This window comes from Marmota flaviventris, chromosome X (assembly GCF_047511675.1).
Source record: "Marmota flaviventris isolate mMarFla1 chromosome X, mMarFla1.hap1, whole genome shotgun sequence".
Lineage (NCBI taxonomy): Eukaryota > Metazoa > Chordata > Mammalia > Rodentia > Sciuridae > Marmota > Marmota flaviventris.
Window position 1 is genome coordinate 46225006 of NC_092518.1, and position 10661 is coordinate 46235666.

At 37.5% G+C, this 10661-nt stretch overlaps 1 pseudogene; it reads right to left on the reverse strand.

Annotated features, from left to right (window-relative positions):
• Nucleotides 1-960: 960 nt before the first annotated feature.
• LOC114104158 (transmembrane protein 126A-like) lies at nucleotides 961-1677 on the reverse strand (annotated as a pseudogene).
• Between the last annotated feature and the right edge of the window lie 8984 nt (nucleotides 1678-10661).

A 10661-nucleotide genomic window follows, 5' to 3' on the forward strand; every position in this document is an offset into this window, starting at 1 on the left:
TTGCCATTAATCATAATTGAAGTCCACAATGTAATAGGTTCACTATTAGCCTTTTCATCTATTTAATCAAAGGAACATTTAAAAACTTCCCAGGAGCATACACACCCTTTGCCCTCTAAGGAGCTGGAGAGCTTATATCTTTGTATATTTGCACACATTGTTCTCTCACCTACAATTCTCTCTTGATGGTCTAGCCAACTCTTAACTCCTCCTCAAGGCTTAGTCCAAATCTATTTTTCCTCTAATAACTATTTATTAAATGGTATCTATAGACCAGGCTGTGCTCTGAGGCATTAGGGAGATAAATAACAATGAGATTCTGTCCATTCTCAAGTAGCTTAACAGGTTGGTAGCTGAGAAAGGAAGATAAAAGAACAGATGTGACAAGGACTTACAGGTGCTAAGATAGTGGTCTCAGTGGCTATCAATACAGGCATGTCTAGTTCCACCTGAGGGCATCAGCCAAGCCTTGAAAAGATAAATAGGTGTTCACCAGCTGCAGAGGGAAGCAAAAGAAAAGATCTAAATAAGTGAAACAACCTGGTAAGTGTGGAAGAAAGTTGGGCCACTGAAAATGAATGGGACATTAGGATGGCAGGTTGAGAAATGAGGCAGATGAAATCTGTAGTGGCTAAATCATAAAGAAAAGGGAATACTAGGTTAAAGAATTTTAGTTGTTTTTCCTTTTCTCCCTCTCCCTCCATTCCCCCTCCTCTCTCCTCCCCTCCTTCCCTCTCCCCGCCCTTTCATTTCTGGGGATGGAATCCAGAGCCTGCAAAGCTAAGTAATGGCTCTACCACTGGGCTACACCCCCAACTCAGACCAACTGAGAACTTTTTTATCCTGGTTGGTGAAGGAGAAGTATTCAAAAGTTTTTTAAATTACAAGTCTATGTTTATTTTTAACATTAGAAAGATAGGTTATCTTAACAATTTATTTTGTATATACATTTGCTCAAAATCAGTGAATTTCTAGGCCAGGTTCAGGGAACTGAAGGGCCTTTATAAGTACTTTATATTGTCTAGACCCAAGGTATGCTGCAAACATAGTCTGAAGAAAATGGGAAATAACATCTTTCTGAAGATAGGCTTAGAAACTTTAATCCAGTAAGTTGATGTGTTTCCTTTCTCTGGTAACAGGGCTGACTGATGCCTGGCTGCTAGGCCACCATTTACAGGTATAGCCAGGAAAACAGGGTACAGACCTCCTAAAACAAAACCAACAAGTCCACCCAGTGCCACGGTACAGGTTTCACAATTCAAATCACCTGTACTCAAAGGTAAACTTACCAAACCTTTGAAAGATGCAGGGGCTGGGGATGTGGCTCAAGCAGTAGCACGCTTGCCTGGCATGCGTGCGGCCCGGGTTCGATCCTCAGCACCACATACAAACAAAGATGTTGTGTCTGCCGAATAAATAAATAAATATTAAAAAAAAAAGATGCAGTCACTGCCAACAATGGGAGCACTACTATTCTGGCCTGTGTTACATGCAAGACACACGGAGAAAGACTGCTTGCTATTTTATTAGGCCACAGAGAGCAGCATTAAATCCAATATACATGGATCCATGTTCAAGTAGATTCCTTTCTGCCTCTGGTAGTAGTTCAATTTTTCTGGCTATGATATCAAAAACTGAGTTTTCCTTGATAGTAACATGTGGTTTATGGTTTTCCATCTTGACCCTGCTGCTCTCCTCCCAACAGCCGGTACCTCCCCAGTTTTTCTAACACGCCGGGGCTTAAGACACAACCTTTACTCTGTTCCTCCCGGCGCAGCCATCTTCGGCATACCTCAAAAGTTTTATCAGGGAACTGATCTGGTCAAACTGGATGGTACAAAGATTTAATTGTGCCAGTGGTTTTCTGGAGCTGGCTCCAATCAGCTCTCAAGAAAGATGATTGTTAAAAGGTTAGGAATTTTGCAAGCTAATTGACATCTTGTTAGCTTGAAATTAATCACGATGGGGATATTTACATCAGATAAATCAGCAAATGCTGCAAATCAGAGATTTTTTTTTCTAGAGAGCCATTGTTAAACTTTACTAGGATACAGGTGGACTAGAATAAGAAAATTGAAGTGAGAGAAGCACAATAATCAAAAAGTAAGTGTGGAGACCAGAGTCTGAGGGTTAAAACAAAGGAAGGAAGGAAGAAAGAAAGAAGTCAAGTTGGAGAATTAAAACAAACACAAAAAGGAAAAAAAATTAAAAAGTCCTCTAGTTCTGCTCAAATATAAACTTATACCAACTGTGAATGAAAAAGATTTATACACCATGACCCAGTGAACTTTTTCTAGGCATGCAAAGTTGGTTCAAAATAAGATAATAAATCATCCAGGCATGGTGACTCACACCTGTAATCCCAGTGGCTCAGGAGGCTGGGATAGGAGGATTGTGACTTCAAAGCCAGCCTCAGCAAAAGTGAGGTGCTAAGGAACTCAGTGAGACCCTGTGTCTAAATAAAACATAAAAAAGGGCTGGGGATGAGGTCCAGTGGTTAAGTGCCCCTGGGTTCAATCCCCAAAATAAATAAATAAAGTAAATTGATATAACTCACCAAGTCAACAAGATAAAGAAAAAATAATATGAACATTTCAATTATCACAGAAAAAGCAATAGACAAAATGCAACATCCATTTATTTAAAAAACTCACAAAAGCCAGAAATAGAGCAGAATTACTTCAACTTGATAAAGAGAAACTACCAGCCCCCTGCCATTTTATTGATGATACAGTCACCTATCATAGAAAATCACACAGAAACTACAAAAAAGCTAAACCAAAACAAATAAAAAATCACATTTCTATATACTAACAATAAACACACAGAAAACTAATATTAGATCCAATATTAAATATAATCATTCCAAGGAAAATTAAATAGGTTTACACTTCCAAAGTGTGTAAAAGATTGTGTGTGTGTGTGTGTATGTAGGGGGTGGTCATACTGGGTATTGAACTCAGGGGTGTACTACCACTGAGTTACATACTCAGCCCCAGCTCTTTTTAATTTTTTTGAGACAGGGTCTCAAAATTTCTGAGGATGGCCTTAAGCTTACAATCCTCTTGCCTCAGTCTCCAGAGTTGCTGGGATTATGGAGTGTGTGACTATGCCTGGCCTGTGCACAGGATTTGTATGCTAGGAATTATGAAATGGTGATGAAGCTGGTTGTGGTGGTACTCCTGTAACCTCAGCTAATCAGGAGGCTGAGGAAGGAGGATTGAAAATTCGAGACCAGCCTTGGTAATTTAGTGAGGACCTGTCTTAAATTTAAAAGGATTCGGGACTTAGCTCAGTGGTAGAGCATTTGACTAACATTAGAGATCTGGGTTCAATCCCCAGTAGCAAACACACACACACACACACACACACACACACACACACACACACACGTGTATAATAGAAATCCTAACATTTTACTATGTTCATGGATTGGAAGACTCAACAAAGTAAAGATGTCAATTCTCCCAAAATTAATTATAGGTATAATGCAATTCCTATCAAACTCCCAACATAGACAAAAACAAGTTTATTACAAAATGTATGTGAAATATATGAAAAAATGTTCAAAATCATTAGCAATTAGGGAAATGCAATTCAAAATTATCCTGAGATTTCATCTCATTCTACTCAGAATGATAGCCATCAAGAATACAAACAATAATAAATTCTGGAGAGGATGTGGAGAAAAAGGAACACTTTTACACTGTTGGTAGGAATGTAAATTAGTATAACCACTATGGAAATCAGTATAGAGGTTCCTCAAAAGGCTAGGTGTGGAACTACCATAAGACCCAGCTATGTACTACTCCTCAGTATTTATCCTAAAGACTTAAACCATCATACTATAGTAATAAATGCATATCCATGTTATAGCAGCACAATTCACAATGGCCAAACTATGGAACCAACCTAGGTATCCATCAATGAATGAATGAATAAAGAAAATGTGGTCTACATACACAATGGAAATTTACAGCCATAATTAAGAATGAAATTATGGCATTTGCTGATAAATGTATAGAACTGGAGACTATCATGCTAAGTGAAATAAGCCAGACCCAGAAAGTCAAAGGTTGAATGTTTTCTCTCCTATGTGGAAGGTAGTGAGGAAGAAGGAAAAGAAAGTTGTGGGGATGGATTCCATGAAGATCTAAGGTAGAATAGTAGAATAGAGGAAAGGGACTGGGGGAGGGAGGAAGGAAGGGAAAAGAGAAATTCTGGACAAAGATATTGGCCTAATTATATCGTCATATTGTGTGCATGTACAAATATGTAATAATAAATCTCACCATATATACAACTATAATGCACCAATAAAAATATGGAAAAATAAAAACAAAGTATAAGTGAAATGGCACACACCATAGAAGAGCTAAACAATCTGGACAAAGAAGAATAATAATGTGGAAGGAATTGGCCTACCCAAATTCAATATCTTGTGTAGCTACAGTAATCAGGATTCTGTGGTACTGGCAGATGGCTAAGCACACAGATCAATGGAACAGAATAGAGACCCATAAAAACATGCCTAATTTATTTTTATTTTGATGCTGGGGTTGGAGCCCATGGGCTTGGAAATACTGGGCAAGGGTTCTCAAACTGTGTTATACCCTGACAGTCCCAACTGGGTTATATATCCTCAGCCTCAGCCCTTTCTGTTTTGAGACAAGTTTTCACTAAATTGCTGAGGCTGAATCTAATCACTTAATCTCAAACTTGAAATCCTCCTGCCTCAGCTTCCCAAGTCACTGGGATTACAGGCATGCACTACCAAACGAGGCCCAATTGATTTTTTTTAAAGTTTTTTTTTTTTTTTTTGTAGTTGTAGATAGACTGCAAGCCTTTATTTTATTTATTTATTTTTATGTGGTGCCTAGTATCAAACCCAGTGCCTCACATGTGCTAGGCAAGTGCTTTACCACTGAGATACAGCCCCAGCCCCTCCCCAATTTATTTTTGACAAAGAAGCAAAAACCAATTCAATGGAGTGAGGATAGTTCTTCAACAAAAGGTGCTGGAACAATTGGACACCCATAGACAAAATATGAGCATCAACCTAAACCTTATATGAAAATTTAACTTGGAATTGATATTAAATCCCATAGATTTAAATTTAAAACATAAAACAGTAACACTTTTAGGAAAAATCAGTAGAAAATATTTGGGACCTATGGCTTGGCAGAGATCTTAGGTGACACCAAAAGCACAATACAAAAAAGAAAAAAAAAATCACTACATTTGAATAAAAACTGAAAAATTGCATTGGAGATCTACCTTAGTCTCAGAGTGCTTGCCTATCTCTGCAAAAACAAAACAAAGCAAGAATAGCAACAAAACTAAAAACTTTGGCCTCTGAAAGTTGCTATTTGGAGGATGAAAAGATAAGCTACAAACTGGAAAGAAATATTTTCCATCCATATATCCAACAAAGAACTAGCATCTAGAACGTGATGAAGAACTCTTCAAAAAATCAACAGAAGTGGCTGAGGATGTTTCTGGGTTCAATCACCAGTACAGCAAAATAATAATAATAATAATAATAATAATAATAATTATTATTATTATTATTATTATTATTTCTTGGCTGGGGATGCAACTTAGTAGTATAGATAGCACTTGCCTAATGTGCAGAAGACTGAGTTCAATCCCCAGCACCCCCCAGAAAAGTGTATAAAAATATCTTCCTTACCTTTTTACAGTCTTAATACTGCAAAAAGTAAACAGTAGTTCTTTATTTCAGTGGAATCCAATTAATCAATTTCTTTCTTTTCCTTTTTGAGTCAACACCAGGGTGTTCTATTACTATGCTGTATCTCTAGCCCTTTTTAAAATTTTATTTTGTGATAGGTTCTTGTTAAATTGCCCAAGCTGGCTCCAACTTGTAGTCATACTATAGTGTTGCAAATGGTACTATTAGGGGGAACTAGGCAAAGTGTACAAGAGATTTGTCTATATTATTTCTTATAATTGCATGTTAAGCTATAATTATGTGAAAACATTTTTCAATTAGAAATTTAAAAAAAAATTGAACTGGGTGGAGTAGCTCAGTGGTAAAACATGTGCTTAGCATCAAATCCCTGGGCTCAATCTCCAGCATTGCAAAAAAATTTAAAACTAAATTTAATAGCAATGCTATTCTTATTATTGTGTCATAAAGTATGGACTGATCCTGATTGCTGAGCGTGATGGTGCACACCTGTAATCCCAATGGCTTGGGAGGTTGAGGCAAGAGGATCATGAGTTCAAAGCCAGCCTCAGCAAAAACAAGGCGCTAAGCAATTCACTGAGACCCTGTCTCTAAATAACATTCAAGATAGGGCTGGGGATGTGGCTCAGAGGTCAAGTGCCCCTGAGTTCAATATCTGGTACCCCAAAAAAGAGAAATATGGACTGATCTTTAACATGACAATTCCATTTTCATTTTATGGAAACAGGTAGAAAAATGTAAGCTGAACTGTTTATGTAAGTCTCACTGTAGCTCACATTGCTAGATGAGAATGCTACCTCAAAACAAAGTAGCTCATACAAAACCTTTTGATTGAATTCAGGTTGAACGCCCTGCAGCCTTAAGCAAATGAAATCTGAACCACTGATCCTGTTGTCTTCAGAAAAAAAAAAATTTGCAACCCCATGTTTCAATTTGTAAAACTATATGGAAGAAATGACTTTTAAAAACACTTTGCTAGTATTTCTAGGCAACTGAAGACTTTTGAACTCATAGAAATTGACAGGCCACTTATACCAGGAATGGTACATGCCTGTAATCTCAACTACTTGGGAGGCTGAGGCAGGAGGATTGCATCTTCAAGGACAGCCTCAGCAATTTAGTGAAACACTGCTTCAAAATTAAAAAAAAAAAAAAAAAACATAAAATGAAGGACTTGGGGTATAGCTCAGTGGTAAAGCACCCCTGGGTTTAATCTCCAGTAACAAGAAATTAACATGATTATATTTCTCAAGCTGCTTTAAGATAATGGGAGTCATATTGTTCTTTTTTTTTAATTTTTTATTGTTGGTTGTTCAAAACATTACGTAGTTCTTGACATATCATATTTCACACTTTGATTCAAGTGGGTTATTAACTCCCATTTTTACCCCGTATACAGATTGCAGAATCATATCAGTTATACATCCATTGATTTACATGTTGCCATACTAGTGTCTGTTGTATTCTGCTGCCTTTCCTATCCTCTACTATCCCCCCTCCTCGTATTGTTCTTACTAAAAGTCCAAACTAATTCCAGGTTACTGAGAATGATGTAAGCTGTGGATGTTAAAAATTAAAAGGGTCTACCTGGGCATGGTTGCACACACCTGTAATCCCAGTGGCTCTGGAGGTTAAGGCAGGAGGTCAGCCTCAGCAATTTAGTGAGGCCCTAAGCAACTCAGCAAGACCCTGTTTTGAAAAAAAAATAAATGGCTGGGCTGGGGGTGTGACATGGTGGTTAAGTGCATCTTGATTCTATCCCTGGTACAAAAAAAAAAAAAAATTAAAAGGGTCTGTCAAATAGCCAAAACGATCTGGAAAAGGAATGTAAAAGGACTCAAACTCCCTGATTTCAAAATTACTACAGAGATTCAGTAATCAAGAGAATATGTTAAAAAAGACAACTAAATTAGTGGAATAGAATTAAAATTCAGAAATAAAACCATGTATCCATGATCATTTGATTTTTAATAGCAGTTCCAGGACCTTTTAATGGGAAAAACAAAAGCTTTTGTTTTCAGTGCTGGGGATGAAACCCAGGGCCTTAAACGTGCTAGGCAAGTGCTCTACCACTGAGCTACACCCCCAGCCACAAGAACAGGTTTTTCAACTCTACCAAATAAATAAATAAATGTGTTGAAGATGTAGCTCAGTTGTAGAGTGCCACTAGGTTTGATCCTTCCAGTATACAAAATAAATAAATAAATAAATATATAGTTCAGTGATGGAGCACTGGCCTAGTATGATTGAGGCCCTCCATTTAATCCTCCTCCTCTTCATCATTATCATATAATTGAATAAATTTCAAAAACTATTGATAACTCATCACCTTTGCCATATTCTGTTGGTTAGAAGTAAGTGATAGGTTTGTCATTTTCTATTGGTTAGAAGCAAGAGGAGATCATACAAATTCATGGATATCAGGAATTTAGGATTCATCTTAGGGTCTGTCTGGCACAATAATTGAACAAATCAATTCAAATCTGGGTCTTTGGAGTTCAGGGATTTTTTTCTACCTTTCCCTCTTTCTTTTCTTCTCCTTCTCCTCCTCCCCCTCCTCCTTCTTCTTCCTCTTCTTCCTCTTCCTCTTCTCCTTCTCTTCCTCCTCCTCCTCCTCCCCACCCTCCTCCTTCTACTTCTGTCCTATGCAGTGCTGGGTACCAAACCCAGAGCCTTGCCTATGCTAGGTCAAGTGGTGTACCATTGAGTTATACCACCTAGCCTGAGATTCAGGATTTTAAATAATAATTTTACTGGAGATTGAATCCAGGGATGTTTTACCACTGTGCTATATCCCTCATCCTTTTCTTTTCTTTTTTTTTTTTTTTTGAGACAGGTTCTCAATATATTGCCCAGGATGGCCTTGAACTTGCAATCCTCCTGCTTCAACTTCAGAGTCACTGAGATTAGAAGTGTGTGACACTGCTCCTAGCTTAAAAAATTTTTAAAACAAATTGTGTTTTAAATTTTTTTTTTTTTTTGTAATTGTGGAGGGACAGAATGCCTTTATTTGATTTGTTTATTTTTATGCAGTGCTGAGGATTAAACCCAGTGCCTCACAAATGCTAGGCAAGTGCTCTGCCACTGAGCTACAGTTCCAACCCAAAACAAATTGTTTTTTTTAATTAAAAAAAAAAACAGATGAGCTCCATCTTCAACTTTGTACAACTCTGTGCACTTCTTATTTCTTTCTTATTTCTTTTCTTTTTTTTTCTTTCTTTCTTTCTTTTTTTTTTTTTTTTTTTTTTTTTGGTGCTGGGAATTGAACCCAGGGGAATTTAACACTGAGCCACATCCCCAGCCCTTGTTAATTTCTATTTTGAGACAGGGTCTTGCTAAGTTGCTTAGGGCCTCTTTAAGTTGCTGAGGCTGACTTTGAACTTGTGGTCTCTCTGCCTCACCCTCCCAAGCCACTGGGATTACAGGTATGTGCCAGCAAGCCTGGCAACTCTAGACTTCTTGCTTCCCACAAATGGATGTAAATATCACTTGATAAGTTTTGACATTTGATCTGGCTTTGGCTTTGCATATCCTGTAAAGATGGGCATACTAGTCAGTACCTTTAAGGACCTCACCAGTCCCTTTCACTTCATCATAGAAATTGTCAAGTGATTGCTTCAGACTGAGGCGCCCACTTCATTGCCTAAAAACGCAACAGTTGTTTTTTTGAGCTATCCAATTTCATATTTTCCACTGTGTGTAGTGTTGGCAAAAGGGGAATTCCTAACCCCTGCTCACCACTAGTGGATCCTATTACAAAAGCAGAGGGGCCAGATCTTTTCTTTACCTGTCTTTATAGATAGGTATAAAGGTATAAAGGTATATATTTTCCGAAATTTGACTCACTCTTAGGACTTTGAATTCTTACTGAACGATGCAATGATAAAAGAAACTTTAGAAGTGAGATTGTTCATTGCAATTTCAATGCCATCAAAAAATTTCCTTTTTTCCTTCCCTTCCAGATCAAGAATGAAAATAACTTGTGTTCTATGCTTGAATGTAGCACACAGAGAAGATATCCTAAGTCTGTCCCCTAAATATGAATTTTCTTCCCCAGTAGGTTTGAGTCTATTACATAGCACCCTTTAACTGAGACTGCACTTCTGATTATTAAAGAAAAGTCATAGATTCATTCAACAAAAATTTATTCAGCACAAGTTTATCCAGATTTGGGGAAATTACTCTTCTAGGTGATATAATATTTTTTAAAAAATATTTATTTTTTAGTTTTAGGTGGACACAATATCTTTATGTGGTGCTGAGAATTGAACCCAGTGCTTCATGCATGCTAGAGGAGCATGCTACCACTTGAGCCACATCCCCAGCCCCTGGTGATATAATATTTAAAAGACAGATATGAGGGCTGGGGATGTGACTCAGTGGTACAGCACTTGCCTAGCATGTGTGAGGCACTTGGTTCAATTCTCAATACTGCATATAAATAAATAAAATAAAGTCCATTGACAACTAAAAAAAATTCAATATAAAAAGAGATGGTGTTGGCTCTGAATAGCATACGTTCCATTGAGCAAGACAGATACTTAATAAACACACGAGTTTAGATAGTAAAAATTATATGAAGAAAATATAATGGGAAAAGTGCAATCCAGTGGAACTTGCAGGTGGAGTATAGGAGAGAAAATTAAATAAGATAAATGGGGAAAAGTCCTCTTCAAAAAGGTGGCATTTGAACTGAGACTGGAAAGATAAAGAATCAGTAATGTGGTTATCTGGAGGAAAAGAAGGTCAGGAAGAAAGAAAAGCAAGTGTGAAGATTCTGAATGGGTGAGACATGGTAACACATACCTGTAAACCCAGATAATTGGGAGGCTGAGGCAGGAGAATCACAAGCTTGAGGCCAGCCTTGGAAACTTAGGGAGATCCTGTTTCAAAATAAAATTTCTGTGATTCAGAAAAAAATATTTTAAGGGCTGGAGATGTGGCTCAAGCG